General features: G+C 48.3%; 1 protein-coding gene across 3 annotated transcripts in view; it reads right to left on the bottom strand.

Moving 5' to 3' along the window:
- LPGAT1 (lysophosphatidylglycerol acyltransferase 1) overlaps nucleotides 1-16,750 on the bottom strand; it is a 107,931-nt gene that overhangs the window by 76,560 nt on the left and 14,621 nt on the right. The window contains exons 1-2 of one of the 3 annotated variants that reach the window (XM_032962617.2): nucleotides 10,193-12,613; nucleotides 490-637 (exon numbers count right to left, since the gene is read on the bottom strand). The gene's annotated coding sequence lies outside the window, so the exon portion shown is untranslated. Of the gene's footprint in view, nucleotides 1-489; nucleotides 638-4,489; nucleotides 4,805-10,192; nucleotides 12,614-16,750 lie in introns of those variants that run through there. The other 2 variants (XM_076070558.1, XM_032962618.2) reach the window with 2 other exon arrangements.

Below are 16,750 nucleotides of genomic sequence, written 5' to 3' on the forward strand. Positions count from 1 at the left end.
AGAGAGAACACGCAAACTCCAAATATACAGCAGCAGCAGCAGGCATCATGGTCGGGACCGAACCCACGACCTCCTGCACACCATGCGAGGGAGTTAACATCTCCTAGCCACCGTGGTGCCCCAACTGTCCGCAACCACAACGCAGTATCTTCTTTGGTTCTTTCGGTAAAGTCACGTAGAGTGAGAATAAAATAATAAATTAATACAATAACACGATAAAATTCTCACGACGTTTCGAAGAAGAAGGCCACTTGGTGTTGTGGCCGAAACGTCGTGAGAATTTTATTGTGTTATTTTATTAATTTATTATTTTATATCTCATTCTACGTGGTGACTTTACCGAAAGAACCAAAGAAGATGAATCCTCGCAGTCACGAAAGCTTTAAATCGAAACACAACGCAGTATTTGTGCGGAACACGACGGTCACTGTCCATAACCTTCACACACGCGCGGTATATATTGCTTTTACGTTTTTCATCAATTCGTACCTTTCTCTGGTGGCAGGTGGTGCCTGTGCAGTGATTTCAGCTGGAGGAGGGAACCCAAGAGGAGATTGGGTGGAGGGGAGGAGGTGCAAATCCTCCAGCGACCTTCAAAGGCCTCCGCCAAGACGCCTCTCAACTTGGAAAGCAGCTCCTAAAAGAGGGTAGGCCAAGCGCATTGGACAACAACGCAACGGCGAATCAGGACACAAAAGTTGTCGTCCGATTTGGACAAAACAAAAACACACACACACGCGCTTCAGAACGTTGACGTGCAGCTGCCTGACGACCTCTGCAGATGGTACCTTGTGACTCGTGTCTGATAAGACTAGGCACGCTGGTACAGACAAGCAAGCAACCGTGCACCTTTGCACTCGAAGCAAACATTGAAGATTTGAATGCAAAGACCATGGAAACATTGATCATCTTTTAATTATTAACCGAGCCGTGCTGGATTCCACACAAAAACACACAAACACACGGCAGTCCCCATTTACACATGCACGGATAGACTGGGGACAATTGTTGTTAGCGAGCACCTATTAAAGTCAGCGTGGCGTACAAGGGAGCTGATGTATCAGCTCCAATCCCGAACTGGCTTTGTCACCTTGGTGCTGTCATCGTCACACACCAAGTACTCTATTTTGGTGCGGAATTGACCAAGAGGAAACCAAGCTCAATGCTCACCACTTTTCACTGTGTATTCAAACTTACTTGCTGGAATCCTAGTGCAGTGGAATACACATCTTTGTATAACCCCTTGTAATAACACAGACGTATACACACGTGTGTGTGCCGTCTTATTTTGCCAGCAACTAGCTTTGCCTGCAACTAGCTTCGTCTTTTCTTTGCCAATGGTGAAATGTAAATGGTATTGTACCATGTATCCTTAATTTAATGTATTCTTTATCGAACCAAGCTGTGGTAACTTACTCTGTCAAATTTACTGAGGACCATAATGAAAAGAATAACCCACAGCCGGCAGGGAAAGAAGTGATGTTTTAGATAAGACAGATTATGTTTCAGACAAGTGAATAACTAAGCAGTGCCCTTCATATACAAAACAGAGAAACTTCCCAAGCCAGTGGGAATGGTTGAACATCAAAGCCGGACAAGTAATTTAAACAACATTAAGCTGACCTATTTATGAAAATGTTTACAAAGGAATGGAATACCCGTAAGTTGTGGACTGGTTTCTGACCCACAGTTCAAAAAGGCAATCAAAACTGATCTCAAAAATTGCAAACCCATTAGCCTCCTATCACATATACTCTTCATACATTATTCTCAAAGATCAAGAAAATTAAATACAGTAACAAAAACTTAAGAGGCCAATCTATGACGTGAGCAAGTTGTATTAGGAAATGTGTCCACCAGTGAACACATATATACAAATGTGTCCACCAGTGACCACATATATACAAATGTGTCTCACCAGTGAACACATATATACAAATGTGTCCGCCAGTGAACACATATATACAAATGTGTCCACCAGTGACCTCATATATACAAATGTGTCCACCAGTGACCACATATATACAAATGTGTCCGCCAGTGAACACAGATACAAATGTGTCCGCCAGTGACCACATATATACAAATGTGTCCACCAGTGACCACATATATACAAATGTGTCCACCAGTGACCACATAGATACAAATGTGTCCACCAGTGACCACATAGATACAAATGTGTCCGCCAGTGAACACATATATACAAATGTGTCCGCCAGTGAACACATATATACAAATGTGTCCACCAGTGACCACATATATACAAATGTGTCCGCCAGTGAACACATATATACAAATGTGTCCACCAGTGACCACATATATACAAATGTGTCCACCAGTGACCACATATATACAAATGTGTCCGCCAGTGAACACATATATACAAATGTGTCCACCAGTGACCACATAGATACAAATGTGTCCACCAGTGCCCACATAGATACAAATGTGTCCACCAGTGCCCACATATATACAAATGTGTCCACCAGTGAACACATATATACAAATGTGTCTCACCAGTGAACACATATATACAAATGTGTCTCACCAGTGAACACATATATACAAATGTGTCCACCAGTGACCACATATATACAAATGTGTCCGCCAGTGAACACAGATACAAATGTGTCCGCCAGTGACCACATATATACAAATGTGTCCACCAGTGACCACATATATACAAATGTGTCCACCAGTGACCACATAGATACAAATGTGTCCGCCAGTGAACACATATATACAAATGTGTCCGCCAGTGAACACATATATACAAATGTGTCTCACCAGTGACCACATATATACAAATGTGTCCACCAGTGACCACATATATACAAATGTGTCCGGCAGTGAACACATATATACAAATGTGTCCACCAGTGACCACATAAATGCAAATGTGTCCACCAGTGACCACATATATACAAATGTGTCCGCCAGTGAACACATATATACAAATGTGTCCACCAGTGACCACATAGATACAAATGTGTCCACCAGTGCCCACATAGATACAAATGTGTCCACCAGTGCCCACATAGATACAAATGTGTCTCACCAGTGCCCACATAGATACAAATGTGTCCACCAGTGACCACAGATACAAACAGCATCTAGAAAAAGACGCACACGAATGGAATTCCATTCATGCCGAGACATTTTTTAAAATACATTTGATTAATTGGAAATGTAATCATCTAAGCTCTCACAAACCAGGCTTTTAAAAATAAATATGCACAGTATATACATGGTAAACAAAAACTCTATCAAAGAACCACTACACTGAATATGAACACAGCATAAATGACAAAACAGAAGGGGCAGTAATCCAATGAGATTTGCTTTCACCGTGGCAAATCACAAAAGCCGAATACATTTTTCCGAAAAATTGGATGGGAAAAAGCAGGCATGGTAGACAAGGCATAACATTGGATGGGAGAAAAGGCATAACATTGGATGGGAGAAAAGGCATAACATTGGATGGGAGAAAAGGCATAACATTGGATGGGAGAATAGGCATAACATTGAATGGGAGAAAAGGCATAACATTGGATGGGAGAAAAGGCATAACATTGGATGGGAGAATAGGCGTAACATTGAATGGGAGAAAAGGCATAACATTGGATGGGAGAAAGGCATAAGATTGGATGGGAGAATAGGCATAACATTGAATGGGAGAAAAGGCATAACATTGGATGGGAGAATAGGCATAACATTGAATGGGAGAAAAGGCATAACATTGGATGGGAGAAAAGGCATAACATTGGATGGGAGAATAGGCGTAACATTGAATGGGAGAAATGGCATAACATTGGATGGGAGAAAGGCATAAGATTGGATGGGAGAAAAGGCATAACATTGGATGGGAGAAAGGCATAAGATTGAATGGGAGAATAGGCATAACATTGGATGGGAGAAAAGGCATAACATTGGATAGGAGAAAAGGCATAACATTGGATGGGAGAATAGGCATAACATTGAATGGGAGAAAAGGCATAACATTGGATGGGAGAAAAGGCATAACATTGGATGGGAGAAAAGGTATAACATTGGATGGGAGAAAAAGTATAACATTGGATGGGAGAAAAGGCATAACACACGTCGTGAACGTAAATAGCCATTTCATAATTGCCGACAACGGGAATTAAAAACAAGCAATGGACTACAGGAAATGACTGCGAAGTTTTCGACTCCAGATAAAGGGGGCCACGTTTTCAAATCAATGAAGAGAGAGGCAAACGAGAGGATGGCACACAATTTTAACTTCGTAATTGAGAGGCATACACCAACCGAATGTGCTCGCATGAGAATGTTTTCAATGAGTGGATATGATATTCCCAGCTTTTTACATACGGGACCATACCACATGATCACCAAGAATTGTAGCAGGAAGCGTGGAGAGATGCATGCCCAGAGCATTACACTGAGGGACAGGGAGAGGAGTATTAAAGAATGTGGGCACAAATGCCAAATGAGACATCACGCTGACCTGCTTGCTCATTGAAGATGTGGTGCTTGGCACATTTGTTATATTGGATTGATGGCCAATAGGTCGAGGCTAGTGATGGGATGGAGTGTGGAGTGATGCCATTCACGTGTACAGGAATTAGCTGGGCCGTGATACAAAAAAAACAGGACATCGAGTGATGGGTGTAGGGGAGGCATTCTTTCAGCAGTTGACATGCAGTAGGTGACATTACTGTATACACATGTAAACATACGCTACCGTACGATATACGTGTGCCCTGCCATATTGTAATCACGCAGATACAAGGTGTACATAGGCACATGCCGCACACACAACACTACACGTGATTACTCACACACACAACGCAACACGTGACTACTCACACATACAACACAACACGTGACTACTCACACACACAATACTACACGTGACTACTCACACACACAACACTACACGTGACTACTCACACACAACACTACACGTGACTACTCACACACAATACTACACGTGACTACTCACACATACAACACTACACGTGACTACTCACACACACAACACTACACGTGACTACTCACACACAACACTACACGTGACTACTCACACACACAACGCTGCACGTGACTACTCACACACACACAACACTACACGTGACTACTCACACACAACGCTACACGTGACTACTCACACACACAACACTACACGTGACTACTCACACACACAACACTACACGTGACTAAGCACACACAACACTACACGTGACTACTCACACACACAACACTACACGCGACTACTCACACACAACACTACACGTGACTACTCACACACACAACACGTGACTACTCACACACAACACTACACGTGACTACTCACACACAACACTACACGTGACTACTCACACACACAACACTACACTTGACTACTCACACACACAACACTACACGTGACTACTCACACACACAACACTACACGTGACTAAGCACACACACAACACTACACGTGACTACTCACACACACAACACTACACGTGACTACTCACACACACAACACTACACGTGACTACTCACACATACAACGCTACACGTGACTACGCACACACACAACACTACACGTGACTACTCACACATACAACACTGCACGTGACTACTCACACACACACACAACACTACACGTGACTACTCACACACACAACACTACACGTGACTACTCACACACACAACACTACACGTGACTACTCACACATACAACACTACACGTGACTAAGCACACACACAACACTACACGTGACTACTCACACATACAACACTACACGTGACTACTCACACACACAACGCTACACGTGACTAAGCACACACACAAGACTACACGTGACTACTCACACACACAACACTACACGTGACTAAGCACACACACAACACTACACGTGACTACTCACACACAACACTACACGTGACTACTCACACATACAACACTACACGTGACTAAGCACACACACAACGCTGCACGTGACTACTCACACACACAACACTACACGTGACTACTCACACACACAACACTACACGTGACTACTCACACACACAACACTACACGTGACTACTCACACACACAACACTACACGTGACTAAGCACACACACAACGCTACACGTGACTACTCACACACACAACACTGCACGTGACTACTCACACACACAACACGTGACTAAGCACACACACAACACTACACGTGACTACTCACACACACAACACTACACGTGACTACTCACACATACAACACTACACGTGACTAAGCACACACACAACACTACACGTGATTACTCACACACACAACGCAACACGTGACTACTCACACACACAACACGTGACTAAGCACACACACAACACTACACGTGACTACTCACACACACAACACTACACGTGACTACTCACACACACAACACTACACGTGACTAAGCACACACACAACACTACACGTGACTACTCACACAACACTACACGTGACTACTCACACACACAACACTACACGTGATTAAGCACACACACAACACTACACGTGACTACTCACACACACAACACTACACGTGACTAAGCACACACACAACACTACACGTGACTACTCACACACACAACACCACACGTGACTACTCACACATACAACACTACACGTGACTAAGCACACACACAACACTACACGTGACTAAGCACACACACAACACTACACGTGACTACTCACACAACACTACACGTGACTACTCACACACACAACATTACACGTGATTAAGCACACACACAACACTACACGTGACCACTCACACACACAACACAACACGTGACTACTCACACACACAACACTCCACGTGACTAAGCACACACAACACGTGACTACTCACACACACAACACTCCACGTGACTAAGCACACACAAGCTTACACAGCACAGCAGTACCACGTACACCGACACGACAAACATGGGCCCATCGCATGTGTACACGCATACCACGGTACGTGTAGTGAACACCACATACACTACTACACACGTTTACAAACACACCCCATCAGACGTTGCACGCGAACTACAGAACACGACAGACTTGCACACGCACGGTACTTTATACACGCGCATGCAAATAGAACACGTGTACGTAAACAATACGTACCCTCTTACACATGCACACGCACCGCGTACATGAAAAGATATAGACACGCTACACGGGTGTGTACACACACACTGTATACACACACGCGCACACACACACTGTATACACACACACTGTATACACACACACACAACGAGAAGTGCTCACACGTGTGTACACACACTGTATACACACACTGTATACACACTGCATACACACTGCATACACACATACACACACACACTACATACACACACTGTATACACACTGCATACACACAACACGCATACACACATACGCACACACACTGCATACACACTGCATACACACAACACGCACACGCACTGCATACACACACTGCATACACACACACGCACACACACTGCATACACACACTGCATACACACACGCATACACACTGCATACACACTGCATACACACACGCATACACACACAAACTGCATATACACACACTGCATATACACACACACTGCATACACACACAAACTGCATACACACACACTGCATATACACACACTGCATACACACACACTGTATACACACACGCACACACACTGCATACACGCACACACACTGCATACACACACAATGAGTAGTGCTCACACGTGTGTACACACGCACACACACTGCATACACACACGCATACACACACTGCATATACACACACTGCATACACACACACGCTGCATATACACACACCCTGCATACACACACGCAAACACACACGCACACACTGCATACACACACTGCATATACACACACTGTATACACACACGCACACACACTGCATACACGCACACACACTGCATACACACACAATGAGTAGTGCTCACACGTGTGTACACACGCACACACACTGCATACACACACGCATACACACACTGCATATACACACACTGCATACACACACACGCTGCATATACACACACCCTGCATACACACACGCAAACACACACGCACACACTGCATACACACACTGCATATACACACACTGTATACACACACGCACACACACTGCATACACGCACACACACTGCATACACACTGCATACATACACACTACATACACACACACGCACAATGAGTAGTGCTCACACGTGTGTACACACGGTGCACGCATTTAGACACCCTTAGACCAGCACGCGAGTGTACACACACTCCAACGCCAAGATTCCCCCGTGTCGCCTTTCACCGGCTGTAGGGGCAAGCGCTGCTGTTAGCGAGCACCTATTAAGGCCGGCACGGCACACGTGGGGGTCGGGTGGCCAGCACCACACCCCGCCGCCTTTGTATCCCCAAGTGGCGATCCTTAACACACCGCAGCAGGTTACTCATTTGAGGCTGAGTCGACCTAGGGGGAGGCCCAGGACCGGTTGGGATATTCGCCACTGATGTTTGGTCGTGACCGGTAGTCGAACTCTGGTCGCCGCGTGTACACAAAGCACATACACTGTACACAACACACATACACTGTACACAACACCCGCATGTGGGCATCACACGTGTACACAACGCACACTGTACACAACAGTACACATCACACACACGCGTGTACACAAAGCACATACACTGTACACAACACACATACACTGTACACAACACCCGCATGTGGGCATCACACGTGTACACAACACACACTGTACACAACAGTACACATCACACACGCGTGTACACAAAGCACATACACTGTACAAAACGCATACACTGTACACAACACATACACTGTACACAACACATACACTGTACACAACACACGCATGTGGGCATCACACGTGTACACAACACACACTGTACACAACAGTACACATCACACACACGCGTGTACAAAAAAGCACATACACTGTACACAACACATACACTGTACACAACACACGCATGTGGGCATCACACGTGTACACAACACTGTACACAACAGTACACATCACACACACGCGTGTACACAAAGCACATACATTGTACACAACACATACACTGTGCACAACACACGCATGTGGGCATCACACGTGTACACAACACACACATACACAACACACATACACTGTACACAACACACACACGCGTGTACACAAAGCACATACACTGTGCACAACGCACACACGTGTACCCAACAACACACACGCGTGTACCCAACAACACACACGCGTGTACACAACACACACGCGTGTACACATCACACACGCGTGTACACAAAGCACATACACTGCACAACGCACACACGTGTACACAACAACCACACGCGTGTACACAAAGCACACACTGTACACAACACCCACACACTGTACACAACACACACTGTACACAACACACGCGTGTACACGCCACACATACGTGTAAACACCACACACACTGTACATCACACATGTCTTGCGGCATGTACACACTGTACTGTACACCCACGACTAAGGAAGGCAGAGGCATGGCTCGTCTAAGACGCAGGGAAATCCGCTACACTCCCTCCTCCTCCTCCCATCGCCATCATCACGAGTGGTGAAGGATGCATTCACAATCACCCATCATCACCCATCATCATCACCCATCATCACCCATCATCATCACCGGCGACCAACGGTGGGATGAGTTCACGACATCACTACCACCACCATCACCACATCAACACCACCATCACCACATCAATACCATCATCACCACATCACGACCACCATCATCATCATCACGGCCATCATCACCAACATCACGACCATCAACATCATCATCACGGCCACCGCCACCAACATCACGATCACCATCATCATCATCACGACCACCATCACCACATCACGACCATCATCATCACCAACATCACGACCATCATCATCACGACCATCATCACCAACATCACGACCATCATCATCACGACCATCATCATCATCACCACGGCCACCGCCACCAACCACCACGATCACATCACCAACCATCGCCACCACATATACACACCACGGTGATGTTACATCGGCCGCGGGCACATCGAAAGCCCCTCACTATGGACACAATTGAAGCTCTTAAGAGACAAGGGATGAGGATGATGAAGAAGAAGAAGAAGCAGCAGCAGAAGGCGTTGCGGATTGACACTCACCCATTCAGCGGCCTGGCCATTTTCCCTGGGCCCTTGCGCAGTCTTTGGTGTGTGTGTCTGTGTGTTAGTGTGTGTGTGTCTGTGTGTTAGTGAGTGTGTGTGTGTCTGTGTGTTAGTGAGTGTGTGTGTTAGTGTGTGTGTGTCTGTGTGTTAGTGAGTGTGTGTGTTAGTGTGTGTGTGTGTTAGTGTGTGTGTCTGTGTGTTAGTGAGTGTGTGTGTTAGTGAGTGTGTGTGTCTGTGTGTTAGTGAGTGTGTGTCTGTGTGTTAGTGAGTGTGTGTGTTAGTGAGTGTGTGTCTGTGTGTTAGTGAGTGTGTGTGTTAGTGTGTGTGTCTGTGTGTTAGTGAGTGTGTGTGTTAGTGTGTGTGTCTGTGTGTTAGTGAGTGTGTGTGTTAGTGAGTGTGTGTGTCTGTGTGTGTTAGTGTGTGTGTGTCTGTCTGTGTGTTAGTGAGTGTGTGTGTTAGTGTGTGTGTTAGTGAGTGTGTGTGTTAGTGAGTGTGTGTCTGTGTGTGTCTCCACTGTGCACACCCCCCCACGTGTGTGTGTGTCTGTCTGTGTGTTAGTGAGTGTGTGTCTGTGTGTTAGTGAGTGTGTGTGTTAGTGAGTGTGTGTCTGTGTGTTAGTGAGTGTGTGTCTGTGTCTGTGTGTCTCCACTGTGCACACCCCCCCACGTGTGTGTGTCTGTGTGTTAGTGAGTGTGTGTGTCTGTGTGTTAGTGAGTGTGTGTCTGTGTGTTTCTCCACTGTGCACACCCCCCCACGTGTGTGTGTGTGTCTGTGTGTTGGTGTGTGTCTGTGTGTCTCCACTGTGCACCCCTCCCCACGTGTGTGTGTGTTAGTGAGTGTGTTAGTGAGTGTGTGTCTGTGTGTGTCTCCACTGTGCACACCCCCCCACGTGTGTGTGTTAGTGTGTTAGTGAGTGTGTTAATGTGTTAGTGTGTGTTAGTGAGTGTGTGTTAGTGTGTTAGTGAGTGTGTTAATGTGTTAGTGAGTGTGTTAGTGAGTGTGTGCGTTAGTGTGTTAGTGAGTGTGTTAATGTGTTAGTGAGTGTGTGTTAATGTGTTAGTGTGTGTTAGTGTGTGTTAGTGAGTGTGTTAGTGTGTTGTGTGCGGAATGGTTTGTAGCGCGCCGAGTGAGCGACTGCACGGATGTTGCTGTCACGACTGCGCGCACTGTAAATGTGTGTGGCTCTTATCCCGTGGGTATTAGTGTGTGTGTCTCTGTGTGTATGTATATGTGTCTGTGTGTGTATATGTGTGTGGCTCTTATCCCGTGGGTATTAATGTGTGTGTCTGTGTGTGTGTCTCTGTGTGTGTGTCTGTGTGTGTGGGGAGAGGCAGTGTAGCGGTTAGCGCTACACTGCGCTATGAACCTGGCGACCCGGGTTCGATTCCCACTCACGGCCAACACCAGTGACGATTATCTGAACCGGTCCCGGGCCTCCCCTAGGTCGACTCAGCCTCAAATGAGTACCTGGTGTGGTGTGTAAACATTGCCACTAGGGAGACAAAGGCGGTCGGGCGTGGTGCTGGCCACCCACCCCCTCGTGTACCGTTCCGGCCTTCATAGGTGCTCGCTAACAGCACTTGCCCCTACAGTCTGTTAAGGCTATATGGGGGATCTTTGTCTTTTGTGTGTGTCTTTTGTGTGTGTATGTGTGTCACTGTGTGTGTATGTCATTGTGTGTGTGTGTCTCTGTGTGTGTGTCTGTGTGTCTATGTGTCTGTGTGTGTCTCTGTGTGTGTGTATGTGTCTGTGTCTCTGTGTGTATGTATATGTGTGTGGCTCTTATCCCGTGGGTATTAATGTGTGTGTGTCTCTGTGTGTATGTATATTTGTGTGTCTGTGTGTGCACATAGCCTGGCACAAGCGTCGTGGTGACGTCACCGCCACTTAGTGGTGAATGGCGGTTGTTGTGTCTGTGTTTGTGTCTGTCTGTGTGTGTCTGTGTGTGTGTCTGTGTATGTGTCTCTGTGTATGTGTCTGTGTCTCTGTGTGTGTGTCTGTGTGTGTGTCTGTGTGTCTGTGTGTGTGTCTGTGTGTCTATGTGTGTGTCTGTCTGTGTCTCTGTGTGTGTCTGTGTCTGTGTGTCTCTGTGTGTGTCTGTGTGTGTATGTATATGTGTGTGGCTCTTATCCCGTGGGTATTAATGTGTGTGTGTGTCTGTGTGTCTCTGTGTGTCCGGCAAAACAACCCCCTACCTCCTCGCGGTGCCGGACGGGCAACTCTGTCGTGGACAGTGCTGTGGGGGGAGGTCCAATTTTGATTGGCTCCTCCCCTCATGGCGTCTGTGTCCACCACAGGGGCTAAACGGGGGCTCTGGACGGATGCGAGGGGCTGGTAACCCCTCCACCTTCAATTAATTACCACTAAACCACGAGTTAAACTGAAATATGTAACTAATAAGCTTGTGCCAGAGGCCCCGGGGGGCCAGGCGTCTATGACGTCTCCTGGCCAAACCCCAATTGGCGGAACCAGGAGATTGAATATCTACCCTCGGGGCTCCTCCAGAAACAACGAAAAGCCACTACGGATGGCCACGTGGAATGTTCGAATGCTCACAGCGGAGGAGAGGCTGCCACTCCTCTGTCGGGAGCTGGACCGGTACCGCCTGGATCTATGTGGCATTCAGGAGGTCCGGTGGACTGGCTCTGGCTCCTGCCGCCATGAGGGGTGGACAGTCCTCTACTCGGGGCAGCAGACTGCCAAACAACAGGGTGTGGCTCTTCTTTTGAACAAAAGAATTAAGGGGGCGTGGGAGCGTGGTGGTGAGGTGTGGGAAGCTGTAAGCCCCAGGCTACTTTGGGCTCGCCTTCCCATCAACCGGAGGCGAGGAATGGTGGTCGTGGTTACTTATGCCCCCACCGAAGATGAACATCCGTGGAGGGATGCAGGCAAAGCCGATGAGTCAGATGTCTTCTATGACCTCCTGTCACAGGTGCTGGCTAAAGTGGCCCCTCGGGATAGAGTCATCATGTTGGGTGACTTCAATGCCCGAGTTGGTCATGATACTGGCACCTGGTCTGGAGTGATTGGAGGACATGGGCCAGATCAGCTCAATAACAACAGTAGGAGGCTGCTAGATTTTTGTGCAGCCCATGGGCTTGTAATTACCAACACGCTGTTCCGGCATCGGCGCATCCACACAACATCATGGTTGCATGCCGGGTCCAAGCAAGAACATCTGCTGGACTACATTGTGATGGACCAGCGGATGCGAGCCCATGTCCTTGACACCAGGACCTACCGTGGAGCTGATCTGCCCTCTGACCATCGACTAGTCATCTGTAAGATGCACCTGCCATTCTTCCACTCCGGTGGTAGGTGTACACCCAGGACCCCATTCCAACCTAAAGTGGCCTGGTCTCAATTATCTGATGAAAGTTGCAAGCGAGAATTTCATCATCGCTTGCGGCTGGGATTGGCATCGTCCCCGACTCCTCCTGATGTTGAGGGTAAATGGGCGAGGTTTAGGACTGTGACTCATGCAGCTGCAATGGCTGCTTTGGGTACGCGGTCCAGACCTCCCCAGAGACCCTGGCTGACAGAGGTGTTCAGGATGGTTGAGAAAAAGCGACTGGCCCACTGTCATTGGCTACAGAATCCCACGTCAGAGAATGAGGAGACTTACCGCAGCCTTCGCTCAGAGGTTCGGAGAGCCGTGAGGCGCTGCAAGGATGGGTGGTGGTCGCGGGTTGCTGAGGAGATGGAGTCTGCCGCAGTGGCCCGTGATCACAAATCTCTATTTAACTCCATCAAAAAAGTAACCTGCAGCGCCACACCTATTACCATCATTAGGGGAAAAAACGGTGATCCAATCTCCGACCCCCAGGAACAGGTTTGAAGATTTGCTGAGCATTTCTGTGAGGTCCTGGGGGAGGGAAAATCCCTCAGCCAGGAAAACATCATGCCACAAAGTGAGGATGACCCTGCTGAGGCTGCAGTGCCTCAAATATTGGAAGAAGTCACCCCCTGTGAGTGGCTGGCTGAGGTGCCATCTGTTTAGGAAGTACTGAAGGCAATCCGGAGTCTGAGACCAGGAAAGGCAGCGGGCAGAGATGATCTCCCAAGCGAAATGCTGAGGGAGGGTGGCGTTTGTGCACAGACTGCCCTATATGACATCATAACAACGGTCTGGACCACTGGACGAGTTCCGCAGGATTGGAAGGATGCCCTGGTGGTCCCCCTTTTTAAGAAGGGGGACCGCACAGACTGTAACAACTACAGGGGCATCTCACTCCTCAGTGTGCCGGGAAAGGTCCTGGCAATGATTATTCAGCTTCGCCTTGCCAGGCACGCTGAGGAGAGGCTTGCGGAGCCGCAATGCGGTTTCAGGAAAGGGCGGTCCTGCACAGATGCCATATTTTCTGTCCGTCTGCTACAGCAGAGGTGTAGGGAATTCCAACAAGACCTACATCTCTGCTTTATTGACCTGGTCAAGGCCTATGATACCATCAGTAGGCCTCGGTTCTGGGTCGTTCTTCGTGCTGTTGGAGTACCTAACCCTCTGCTCACGATCATTAAGGACCTTCATGATGGTGAGCGGGCCCAGGTAAAACTACGTGGCCGGGAGTCAGAGCCATTCCCTGTACACCTTGGGGTGCGACAGGGATGTCCTCTGGCTCCCACATTATTTAACATCTATTTTGACCACGTAGTTCGTGAAGCCTTCAATAGCTGTACCGGGGGAATCTCCATATGGTACAGATATAATGGGAGGCTGATCGATGCCCGGGTGCGGTCAAGGGATGGCTCCCTATTGGTCAACCACGTTATGTATGCTGATGATTTGGTAATAGCTGCTCAGTCAGAGGAGGAGTTGGAGACGCTGCTGCTGAGACTGGAGCGTGCCACTACGAGGTGGGGCCTTACCATCAGCCCCACCAAAACTAAGCACCTACCTGGGTATTTTGTACCATCGGACACTCCACCCCCACAACTCCCAATCGGTGATGGGGCAGTTGTGGAGAGAGTGGAGAGTTTCCCATACCTGGGTAGTGTGCTTATGACTGGCTCCAGTTTAACAGCAGAGGTCTCACTCCGAATCAGTCGAGCGGCAATATCTTTTCATCGGTTGCGTAATGCTGTGTGGAAGCTACCTGGCCTGTCGCTCCGCACCAAGCTTCAGGTCTTCTCGGCCACGGTCATTCCCTCCCTTCTCTACGCTTGCGAAACGTGGACCCCCCTAATGGAACATCTTCGCCGGTTAGAAACATTTAGGCTGGCCTGCCTACGATCCATCCTGGGTTTAACCAGACTGGATTGTGTGAGGAGCTCACAAATCCCTGAAAGATCTGGGCAAGGTCCCATCGGTGAGCTCCTCCGGCGGGCAAGGCTGCGATGGCTGGGTCATGTAGCCCACATGCCCAGCCAACGCATGCCGAAACAGCTTTTGTTCGGCCGGATTGAGGGGGCTAAGCGGGCGCGGCACGGGCTAGAGAAGAGATGGAGTGATGTGGTACAGGAGGACGTGGAGCTGAGTGGACTTGCCGATGACTGGTACCAGCGGTGTCAAGATCGACCTCTGTGGAGGAGGCTCGTGAAGGATGCTACTGGGCAGTTGGAGGTAGTCGCCCTCCAACAACAACGGAGGGCGGAGGAGCGACGCTCACAACAACGAGCGGAGCGCCGGGTGGCTAAAGCACAGCAGGTTGGCACAGTAGGGGGCACAGGTGGTGCATCACCCAGTTATCTCAGTCAGTCGACCCGTGGCACCTGGGTCTGCCCCGTGACCTCCTGCCAGCGGGCGTTCGACACTTCACGTGGCCTCAGGGTGCACATAGCCTGGTACAAGCGTCGTGGTGACGTCACCGCCACTTAGTGGCGAATGGCGGTTGTTGTTGTTGTGTCTCTGTGTGTATGTATATGTGTGTGGCTCTTATCCCGTGGGTATTAATATGTGTCTGTGTGTCTCTGTGTGTATGTGTCTGTGTGTGTGTCTGTCTGTGTGTCTGTGTGTCTCTGTGTATATGTGTGTGGCTCTTATCCCGTGGGTATTAATGTGTGTGTGTGTCTGTGTGTGTCTGTGTGTGTGTGTGTCTGTGTGTGTCTGTGTGTGTGTGTGTCTGTGTGTCTATGTGTCTGTGTGGCTCTTATCCCGTGGGTATTAATGTGTCTCTGTGTTTGTGTGTCTATGTGTCTGTGTGTGTGTCTCTGTGTATGTATATGTGTGTGGCTCTTATCCCGTGGGTATTAATGTGTGTGTCTCTGTGTATGTGTGTCTGTGTGTGTCTCTGTGTGTATGTATATGTGTGGGGAGCGATAGTGTAGCGGTTAGCGCGCTGCGCTATGAACCTGGCGACCCGGGTTCGATCCCCGCTCACGGCCAACACCAGTGACGATTATCTGAACCGGTCCCGGGCCTCCCCTAGGTCGACTCAGCCTCAAATGAGTACCTGGTGCGGTGTGTAAACATCGCCACTAGGGAGACAAAGGCGGTCGGGCGTGGTGCTGGCAACCCACCCCCTCGTGTACCGTTCCGGCCTTCATAGGTGCTCGCTAACAGCACTTGCCCCTACAGTCTGTTAAGGCTATACGGGGGATCTTTATGTATATGTGTGT

Source organism: Petromyzon marinus, chromosome 29 (genome assembly GCF_048934315.1).
Source record: "Petromyzon marinus isolate PM22_M1 ecotype Great Lakes invasive population chromosome 29, UKy_Petmar_22M1.pri1.0, whole genome shotgun sequence".
Lineage (NCBI taxonomy): Eukaryota > Metazoa > Chordata > Hyperoartia > Petromyzontiformes > Petromyzontidae > Petromyzon > Petromyzon marinus.